Here is an 11,148-nt window from a genome sequence, read left to right on the forward strand (position 1 = left end):
AAGTTATTTGAACATTGATTGTGTAGTGTACAGACTACAGTTTACACAGACCCATTTCAGATAATAATATAATATAATAATTTACAATTTAAAATAATTATTCAATTTTTTGATATGATCTGTGATGTGGGGTACCCTATCAAGATGCAGCTGGAAAAAATGTGGGACACCCTGTATAGATGCAGCTGGAAGTGATGTGGAACACCCTGTATAGATGCAGCTGGAAATGATGTGATCATGTGGGACACCCTGTATAGATGCAGCTGTAAGTGATGTAGGACACCTGTATAGATGCAGCTGGAAGTGATGTGGGATACCTTGTATAGATGCAGCTGGAAGTGATGTAGGACACCCTGTATCGATGAAGCTGGAAATGATGTGGGATACCCTGTATAGATGCAGCTAGAAGTGATGTGGGACACCCTGTATAGATGCAGCTGGAAGTGATGTAGGACACCCTATATCGATGAAGCTGGAAATGATGTGGGATACCCTGTATAGATGCAGCTGGAAATGATGTGGGATACCCTGTATAGATGCAGCTAGAAGTGATGTGGGATACCTTGTATAGATGCAGCTGGAAGTGATGTAGGACACTCTGTATCGATGAAGCTGGAAATGATGTGGGACACCCTGTTGATATGCAGCTGGAAGTGATGTTGGATACCCTGTATAGATGCAGCTGGAAGTGATGTGGGATACCTTGTAAAGATGCAGCTGGAAATGATGTAGGACACCCTGTATCGATGAAGCTGGAAATAATGCTGGACACCCTGTATAGATGCAGCTGGAAGTGATGTTGGATACCCTGTATAGATGCAGCTGGAAGTGATGTTGGATCATGTATAGATGCAGCTGGAATTGATGTTGGACACCCTGTAAAGATGCAGCTGGAAGTGATGTGGGACACCCTGTATAGATGCAGCTGTAAGTGAAGTGGGATACCCTGTATAGATGCAGCTTAAACTGCACCAGAACAATACATCAGAGTGCAGAAGTTGATGCAATTCTAGTTTATTTTCTGCAAAATCTAAGATCTAAAGATTTATGACCGTTGATTAGTGTTGACACCGTTCTGCAATGATATTTATCATAACTGATATTTACAGCAACATTAACAACATGAAAACATCTATTGAGATGTGTTCAGGGTGTCCCATATCATATTGTACCTTAACCATAGTTATACATTTTTGGGACGGAACAGACATTTTTTAAAGGCTTGTTTAAAAGAAGCTGAACACTTGTCTCACACTTGAATTTTCATATCCTGATACAATTCTAATTTCATAGACCATATTTTAAACCAAAATTTTTGCTATGCAAAATAGTAAGATTTTTTAAATATCTGAGGTTCACACTATGGTTGCAAAAATTAGAAATCTTCTGAGGAAATACATATTTTTAAATCATACGTTTTCCATTTTGTGTATGAAAAGGTACATACAATATTTTCTTATAAGATGGGGGTAAAGTAATAAAATGTTTTACCGATCGTGTTTTTTACAAAAAAAGTTAAAAGTTAAATGACAATGTTAGTAACTAGCGAAAGATAATCTTTAGTCGCACATTTTCTTGATTTTGTCTGTAAAGGAATTGAGTCTTTGTCTTCACAAACTCTGATATCCAATCCCTATATCTTTCCATTATTCCAACCCAATGTTGTAGACCTTAAATATTTCAAACAACGGGTTACTCTATCAGACTACAAGATATAGGGATTAGAAAATTTGAATATGTGGCAAAGACTAAATTCCTTTTAAAAATAAAAATAGGTAAATATTTACCAATATTTTTCAACTTTCATGGATTTACAAAAACCTGACCAAACATAAACCAACCTTTAGGGCATTCTTTTCAATATGGTGAGATCATCTAAGGGGTTTGTTTATCTCAGGAAAATATCAAATATTTCTCTTGAGTTTGAAGTTTAAAGGACGTGTACACGTAAGTTATGAATATTACTCCTCGCCAAACTAAAATGAAAGGTTCCGGGCATAAAAAATATTTTGAATTATTTATGTTAAAATGCTCTGTAAATTCTCTTTCGGAAATTGTCACCCGGTAAAAATTGTAAAATATGATGAAAGCATGTATGTATGTATATGGGGAAATTTCTTGACTTGTAAAAGCGAGCTTAAAGGGACTGTAAGCGTAATATCAAGTAAACCTCTAGGTAAAGAAGACAATACCCGATTTACAACGGTACCCTTAACCTGATTAAGATAACTGTTTTTTTAAACTTTTAAAGTGTTTACTTTCATTTATGCTTTATCTAGAAAAACAATACTTTAGCATTTTTGGTTCATAAGAAACAATGAAACAATTTAATGCTTTTCTAGAAAAAAAGACTTTATTTTCCAAATTTTTTTTATTAGATTAAGGTTTTAAGGGTAACATTGTAAATCGGACATTTTCATCTTTGCATGAAGGGTCACTTGAAAAAAGACTTTCTGCCTTTTTAAGGACAACAATTTATGTAAAAAAGAAATATCACCTAACGAATATAAAACAGAATTACAATTTACCTAACGAATATAAAATAGAATTACAATTTACCTAACGAATATAAAACAGAATTACAATTTACCTAACGAATATAAAATAGAATTACAATTCACCTAACGAATACAAAATAGAATGACATTTCACCTCAAGAATATGAAATAGAATTACAATTCACCTAACGAATATAAAATAGAATTACAATTTACCTAACGAATATAAAATAGAATTACAATTCACCTAACGAATATAAAATAGAATTACAATTCATCTCATGAATTTAAAATATAATTACATATTCACCTAACGAATATCAAATAGAATTACAATTCACCTAACGAATATAAAATAGAATTACAATTCACCTAACGAATACAAAAAATTACAATCAATGTCTAATTCTACAATGGTTCTCCTTTCAACCTTTCTTGGACTTTGCTGAGTTGTTTCTTTATAACAATAAAAGAAAACTGCTCAGCACTAAATAATATGATGAAGGTTGGAGGTATAAATTCCATTACAAGGTTCCTGTTGAAATCCACATTAATGTCGGCCTTATACTGCATGAAACTGCCTTATCTCATATTTTATTTTGTTCAAGTCTATTTCACACGTTTTACTTTTTAACTATGGAACCCCAACGTTTTGTATTCAAAATATATTTAGGTCTTTATTAACCTCCCCCTCCCCCATCTCCCTTCTCTTAATCCTCCCCTTCTCCAATCCTTCTTTTCCTGAATCCACTCAGAATCTTTCTCCCGATCCCTTCCTCCCCTTTCATCCAATCCCCCTCCGGCCACTACCTTCTCCCAATTCTGCTCCCAATCCTTTCTCCCACCTTCTCTATATCTATTCCCAATTCTCCTCTCCCAATCTTTCTCCCTCTCTTCTCCCCATCATTGCCTCTCCCTTCTCCCGATCCTTACCCCTGCCCTTCCCTCAATCCCCTCCCTTTTCCCAATCTCTTTTCCTTCTCCGTATCCCCTGTCCTTCTCTCAATCCCCTTTCCTTCTCCCAATCCCCCTCTTCTTTCCACAATGCCCCTTTTATCCTTCTATCCTACTTTCGTAACCCCCCCTCCCTGATATCTTTAGCAGCTAGCTCCAGAGCATGAATAATTAAAGAAGATGCTTTTCTTGAAAATTATATTTATTCTTGAAAACAGTAAATCTAGAAGATGTATATTTATATACAGGTACTGAAGGAAAGTCATGAAATCTTTAATAATAAGTCTGCTTAAATTTAGTACTATTTAACATTGACATATATACAGTGTGCTTCTTTAAACATGATGATTTGTGAATAGTTTAAAAAGTCATATTTCATATTTTGATAGACTCTGCAGTGCTGCAATGGAGTATTACACTGTTTAGTTTAGCTCTTGAATTTGCAGTCTTGCAATGACTGGTTTATTATTTATACTTCTAATTGATTTTATCCTTTTTCGATATAAAAATGTAATAGACTAACTGTAAAGAAATTTTAATCTTAAAAATGAAGTTTAAAACCAGCGCTTTAAAATCCTCATATTTACCGTTTCAAAGATGTATTCATCGGTTTGTAAGGTCAATCCAAGGACAAAGGCATTTATAGAGACTTCAAGACTTTAATTTTTCATCAGTTATCTAACTTGATTAATTCCATCAGAATCAATGACTTGTCACCCTCACTCCTCACTAATTCTTAGTTTGAATTATTAATCTCCAGGTTTCAAGTTAAACATTTAATAAATTATGTATTCTCATTTCTTTGTTAGTTGGAGTCAGAACTCGGGAATATTCAAAAATATTCTAAATTCAAATTGTTTCAAATGAAGAGCACAAGTGGTTTGTTCAAGAAGGATGGAGAGAAATAGGGGAAGGAAAGGGGTAGAAAGGAGGGGGAAAGTAAGGAAGACGAAAGCCACGGAAGAGGTAAGGAAGGGGAAAAAATAGGTTAGGGTGAAGGAAAGAACAGGTTGAATGATGAAGGGCTAAGGGGGAAGGAAAGGGATAGAAAAGAGGAGGAAAGTAAGGAAGACGAAAGTCACGGAAGAGGTAAGGAAGGGGAAAAATAGGTTAGGGTGAAGGAAATAACAGGTTGAAGGATGAAGGGAAAGGGGGAAGGAAAGGGGTAGAAAGGAAGGGGAAAGTAAGGAGGACGAAAGTCACGGAAGAGGTAAGGAAGGGGAAAAAATAGGTTAGGGTGAAGGAAAGAACAGGTTGAATGATGAAGGGCTAAGGGGGAAGGAAAGGGGTAGAAAAGAGGGGGAAAGTAAGGAAGACGAAAGTCACGGAAGAGGTAAGGAAGGGAAAAAAATAGGTTAGTGTGGTAAAAAGAACAGAATGGAGGATGAAGGGAAAGGGGGAAGAAAAGGGGAGGAAAAGAGGAAAAGAGTGAGAACGAAGGATGACGGAAGTAGTGAAAGGTGCAAAAAAAAGGTTAGGACCGAGGAAAGAGGGGAAAATAAAAAAGGATGAGGGTTGTAAAAGAAAGGAAGGGAGAAGAATAAAAGGAGTGAAAGGAAAGGAAGAGGAAATTAAGGAAAAAGACAAGAAGAAGGAGGAAAAGTGGAGGTTGAGTGAAGGGAAGGAGGGAGAAAGGAAAAGCTGAAAACCTCTGTGTAATGACAAGCTACTGTCTTTACCCCATTTATCTTCTACTTTTCACAGATTTCTTTCCCTGGGAAAATACAAACCTAAGACTTTAGTTTTGATAAATGGGTTATCCTGCAGGGTACACCGTCGTACTGCAAATATTTCAGAGTAAAACTTCTGCAAAAACATTTAGGAAAAGAAAAACTTTTAAAGTTTTACAATATGAAATGCTTCGAACTTTAAATTTAGATATCTATATATAGATATAATAAAGCTCTTCGCTTTAGTTGTCCAAACGGCTGGACCAAATTAGTTGAAACTTTTTAAGGGAACCCAAGGAGAACCCGGGGTGACAATTTTGATTGGATTTTTCTGAAATTCCAAGAGAACGCTGTACACTACTCGTCTAATCCGGACCGAGCCCTAAAACTCGTTTATGCAGTGCAGGCATATTTTTTAATATTCATGTACTAATCCTGTATTCGGGTTGTAACGAAACATAGATTAATGTGACCATTTTTTTCTTTAAGATTGATATAGCAATACATTATTACATACATACCAAGACACCCAACCACAACAAACAGGGACATTTAAGAGCGAATTGAGAGATTCAAACTGCATCCTTTGATATTTGTAATAGCAGACATTTTTTCAATTATATAATAAAAAATTAGATTTTTAAATGTTTTTGTATTTATTCCTGGAGTTGAGTTTAGGAGTTTAAGTTTTTAAGTGTTGAACTGTTGAAGTTTTAAAGTGTTGAAGTGTTGAACAGTTGAAGTGTTGAAGTGTTGAAGTGTTGAAGTGTTGAAGTGTTGAAGTGTTGAAGTGTTGAAGTGTTCAAGTGTTCAAGTGTTGAAGTTTTGGAGTTTTCAATAAAATAAGATTAATAATTTTTTATGTCTGGTTCAGTAGTTAAAATTTCCGGAAATTCATGAGAATTGCACTCGATATTAAGGACTTAAATTCGATTTGTTCCTAGTCCTTGGTTCTTACAAGGCAATTTAGGTTGCGGCCCTAACTCTTAAAATCAAGCGCCATATTTTCTGTAATTCGACGAGATGATACTCTATACATCTATAGTCATTTATAATAATGCATGATTTGATAAGAAACGTACATTATGCTGTGACGTTTTTGGACTGCTGAACAACAACTAGTTTTTGGACTGCTGAACAACAACTAGTTTTTGGACTGCTGAACAACAACTAGTTTTTGGACTGCTGAACAACAACTAGTTTTTGGACTGCTGAACAACAACTAGTTTCTAATGGCTGAACAAGTTAATTTATTGCTTCAATAGTTCATTATATTAAGATTTTAGATTAGAATGTGTACAGTGTACAGTGTACATGTGCTATATAGGAATGTTAAGTACATTTAGATATTCATAGTGCACCTGCTTATCAGAGATCATACGAGGGGTAATTTAAACTTGAAAATCAGAACCTTAATAATTTACTGTTGTTCTTTGTTTTACAATTGGATTATAAAGATGACTGACAGATGAAGAAGATATGTGCCATTGTATTGCATTGAACTGTTGTACAAAGCATTGTATGAAACAAGGTGTATAGAATACAAGGGGGGGGGACGATGGGATTTCCTTATACTTTGCTGTGACTGCTGAAGAACTAGTTCCTGCGTAACAACAATAATAAAGATTGTAAACAATAAAACAAATAATAAACAAACATCTAGCATCTCTTGCATTTGTTTACATTGGATCGACTGCCTTTGCTATTGTTTTTACGCAGAATTACTAGTTCTTCAGCAGTGCAAAAACGTCACAGCAAAGTGTACGTAAATCCCATCGCCCACTCCTTGTATTCTATATTTCCTTGGTTTAAAATATGTTTTTGTTTTCATTCCTTCTAAGTCCTTACCTCCCACCCTATAATAACTCTTAGATATAGGAGGAGTTCTCGTCATAAAACTGTTTACAGGCCACTGGACAGGTGACAAGAAAACAGAGAGATAGGTAGACACTAGAAAGACAGGTAGACAGGTAGACAGGTAGACAGGTAGACAGGTAGACAGGTAGACAGGTAGACAAGTAGTAAGGTAAGCAGGTAAACAGGTAAAAAATAGACAGGTAGACAGGTAGACAAATAGACATGCATACAAAAAATAGCTAAACAAATAGACAGGTAGACAAATAAGCAGGTATGCAAATAGACCGGTAGACAAGTAGACAGGTTGACATAATCACCCAAAAACTATTGCAATACATGGATAAAGAATAAAAAGTTCTTTGAGTAAGAAATGATGTTAATACTTAAAAGATCTAGGATCTAAGATCTAGGATCGAAGATCTAGGATTTAAGATCTAGGATCTAAGATCTAGGATCTAAGATCTAGGATCTAAGATCTAGGATCTAAGATCTAGGATCTAGGATCTCAGATCTAGGATCTAAGATCTAGGATCTAGGATCTAGGATCTAAGATCTTGGATCTAGAATCTAAGATCTAGGATCTAGAATCTAGAATGTTCTAGAAGATTTATGGGATTCTATTTTGACAGTTTTAATGTGTAAAGGGAGGGGATTATGTAGAGTTAAACCAGAGAATATGTATGCACACCTTACTCTAAAATTAACATATTTATTATTCAAAATCCACACAATTCCTCTTTTTCCCTTTCCTGTTTCCGCTGGTCCCTTTATTCCACAAGAATGTTATAAAGATTCCCCCCCCCCTGACTGGCCTTTATTAAAGTTTTGTATCACTGCATGTTTTTTCTGTACTGATCTATTTTTGAAAAGTTGCTCCTTACTGTTGTATGATTAATGATTACTAGGCTTCTAGGACCCCTGCTTACATAGATTCGGTACAGGATGTACCGATAAACATGGGAGTTAAGAGACAAATTGGAAATTAGCGTTGTAACTTGTACTTCCTAATTTCAATGATAAAAAAGTTACGCCTGCTAAGGGGAGTACGAGGGGGGCAAACCCCTCCGGCCCCCCTTACGCGTGCCCCCTCAAAGGGGAGACTCATGGGGGGGGGGGGTTAATATTACATCTTTCTCAGGCAATCTACATTCTACATTGCATTGCATTGCATTCACCCAAACTAAAATATTAAGAAAAAAAATTAAAATATATTCTAATTTACAACAATACCATTCAAAGCTTTGTCTGATCAAGTATTGCATTAAACATCCATGTTTCCCATTTTGAAAACTGAATATCTTTATTTGTGGTTTCTCTTCAATAGTGACTCACGCATTTTTTGCTTCAGAATCAATGGAGAAATGAAGGTTTCAAAGGTACATCGGACATGCCACTCCATAAATGGAGGGTCACTTAAAATTAAGCATGTATTCCATTTAAGTATAATTACATCGTATAGAAAAAATACTTTAAATCTCACTTTTGCCCTTAATTAAAAAAGTTTCATTAAAAATAGTGACTCACGCATTTTTTGCTTCAGAATCAATGGAGAAATGAAGGTTTCAAAGGTACATCGGACATGCCACTCCATAAATGGAGGGTCACTTGAAATTAAGCATGTATTCCATTTAAGTATAATTACATCGTATAGAAAAAATACTTTAAATCTCACTTTTGCCCTTAATTAAAAAAGTTTCATTAAAAAAGCTTTAATCATTACTGCCTTCAGTGTAAATGATATCATTATTTATAATTATACAATATATATCGTTTCTTTGAAAATATAGATATTTTTTAAGAAACGTTTCCATCTCTATTTTTCACTCATTGAAGCTTACGCCACAATATTAAGAGTAAGTGTCTGATGAGTCCACTTAAGAAAATTACCTAAATACTATATTAACACTTGTTATATGGAAGTGTGTATATGATCGAATAGTTTACAGAGTTAAAAAAGGTATCATTATTTTTCCAAAAAAGAGGTTTTTAGGGGGGGGCACAATGTTGCCGAGGAGGGAGGGCACAAAAAAGTGCCCCCCCCCCTACACAAATGCACTCGTACGCCCCTGCGCCTGCTAGAGTTTATTTGTTTTAAACGGTAAAAGACTGTTATTATTATTTTTATTGTATTAGTGTAAAGTTTACGCATTCTACGCATATTTATCCATCTATCCAGATGACTAAGGAAAGCTGAGAAGAAAGTTCTAGCTTTCAGAATCAGATTTCTGTCAGTTCTCACGAGTTATTCCCATCACATTGCTTTTAGAAACTTGAGCATTTAGATCAAATACATCCTGCATCAACACCAACTTAATTTTAAACAGAAACAATCAATCCTAGAACCTAGATCTTGGTACCTAACCTAACTGTCAAGGTACGAGTGTAGAAACTCCTGTACAAGCTGATAATTCCTTCCTCCTTGCTCAGTTAGGGTTTATGGGCTCTGTTGTGAATCGAACAAACGTTACTTAAAAATTCCACCTACATTCCATTAAGTGAAATTGGTCTGTGTTTACCTCACAATGTTTGTAATATTTTCATTCAAAATCCACTGTTTTATATGTACCATTGGATTAGTTTTAAAGCTTGCTACTCCTCTATTAAGATCTATCTTTCTATCTAGGTAGCTTTATTTAAAGAACTAGAAATTCAAGGCGCTTCGCGCCCTTCTTTCTAGCCTTAGAGGGCGCTTCGCGCTCATCTTCTAGGGGGGGGGGGTTTTAATGTTAATGGTTGACAATCTGATATGTAATAGAGGTTTCTTTATTATTTTATAAACAATTGTTTTAATCAAATTTTGGGATAATAAAAATCCCTGAAAATTTATACAAAGAATTCGCAAAAAAATGAAAAATCACAAATTGACTCAGTACAGTCTTAAGCGTATCGAAGGCAATAAAGATTAATTGAAATAATGATCTTTTATAGAGATTAAAATGAAACTTTACCAACGACTAAAAATAAACAAAACGCCATAAATAAATAGAGGAGACAGAAGAGTTCCATAGTGAAAACTCGGAAAACGTCAAAATGAAAAACATATCAAAACAAATAGGTAAATATATTACGAATATATATTGAACATTGATATTTATTAAAACCGATTTTCAAACAGAGACCTTTCAAACAACATTAGTTCTAATTTGGTATTTTTGGTATTTTTGTTTATACCTGTTTTTATTTTTAGTTGTTCTGCACCGAAAACATCTACGATTGCATGTTAAAAGTATGTGCACTGGGAGCACTAGTCTAGAAGTAAGTAGAATTTTTAATTGCGCGTTTTGTGTGCGTGCAGACTTCACATAATTTTGAAATGTAAGCTAAGGGTGGGCGGGGTTCATTCTTTGGCCAAAAGTTAAATATTTGTTTATAAGGGACTGTAAGCGTAATTTCAAGTAAATGCTTACAGACTCTGTAAGCCGATTCTAGTTTGGGATTTTTTACATGATGTAATCATGGTTTCCAAAGCCTTAATATTAATAGAATATAAAACAACTTTTTAAGCCAAAAACTAAAATATTAAACAAGTCCGCCATGACAGTTCTAATTCAAATAATCAAACAGTAGACAAAATTTTTGAGCAACCAAATCACGGGCATGCAATATACTGTTTAGAGAGAAACTTATATTTTGTTTTTATTCAGAACGCGTGCAGTTTTAATTTTTTTTTACTTAAGAGAATTCCAAATATATTTTTCAATATTTTATTTAGAATCCTGTTGCTCCAACACGAAGGTTTCCAGAATTGGGAAACACCCTGTTTAAACAGCCTTCTCTACTATAATTANAAATTAAAATGAGTTAAATTGGAATTTTCAAAAAATATCAAGCATTTTCTGTCGATTAAAAAAGATGGTTTCGGGGAATATTACCTTCTCATAAATTAGTTTCTAATTGTATGATTTTTATTTTTTGTTGTCTGAATGTTTTCGATAAGGAAACAATTTGTGATAAATAAATTCTTGTTTTAATGTATTTTCTTATCAGTAATCTTTTAACATAATGACTTAGGGCTGGGCACGTTAGTGCTTTTTTAGTCGGTTCGTTACAGTGAGTTAAAATCACGAAGTGGGAAGGCCAATTATGATTAATAATGAAATACATACGCTTTCGTTCAGGTTGAACGAAAAAAATGTACGACATTTTTAATTTACTAAATTGAATATTTG

General features: G+C 34.4%; 1 long non-coding RNA gene across 1 annotated transcript; it reads left to right on the plus strand.

The window, feature by feature from the left end:
* Positions 1 to 9,779: 9,779 nt before the first annotated feature.
* Positions 9,780 to 10,757, plus strand: LOC111697167 (uncharacterized). The gene is made up of 3 exons (XR_002764239.1): positions 9,780 to 10,034; positions 10,167 to 10,234; positions 10,692 to 10,757. It is a non-coding gene; the product is annotated as an uncharacterized LOC111697167 (long non-coding RNA).
* The last annotated feature ends 391 nt before the right edge of the window (positions 10,758 to 11,148 follow it).

This window comes from Eurytemora carolleeae, unplaced genomic scaffold (assembly GCF_000591075.1).
Source record: "Eurytemora carolleeae unplaced genomic scaffold, Eaff_2.0 scaffold128, whole genome shotgun sequence".
NCBI lineage: Eukaryota > Metazoa > Arthropoda > Copepoda > Calanoida > Temoridae > Eurytemora > Eurytemora carolleeae.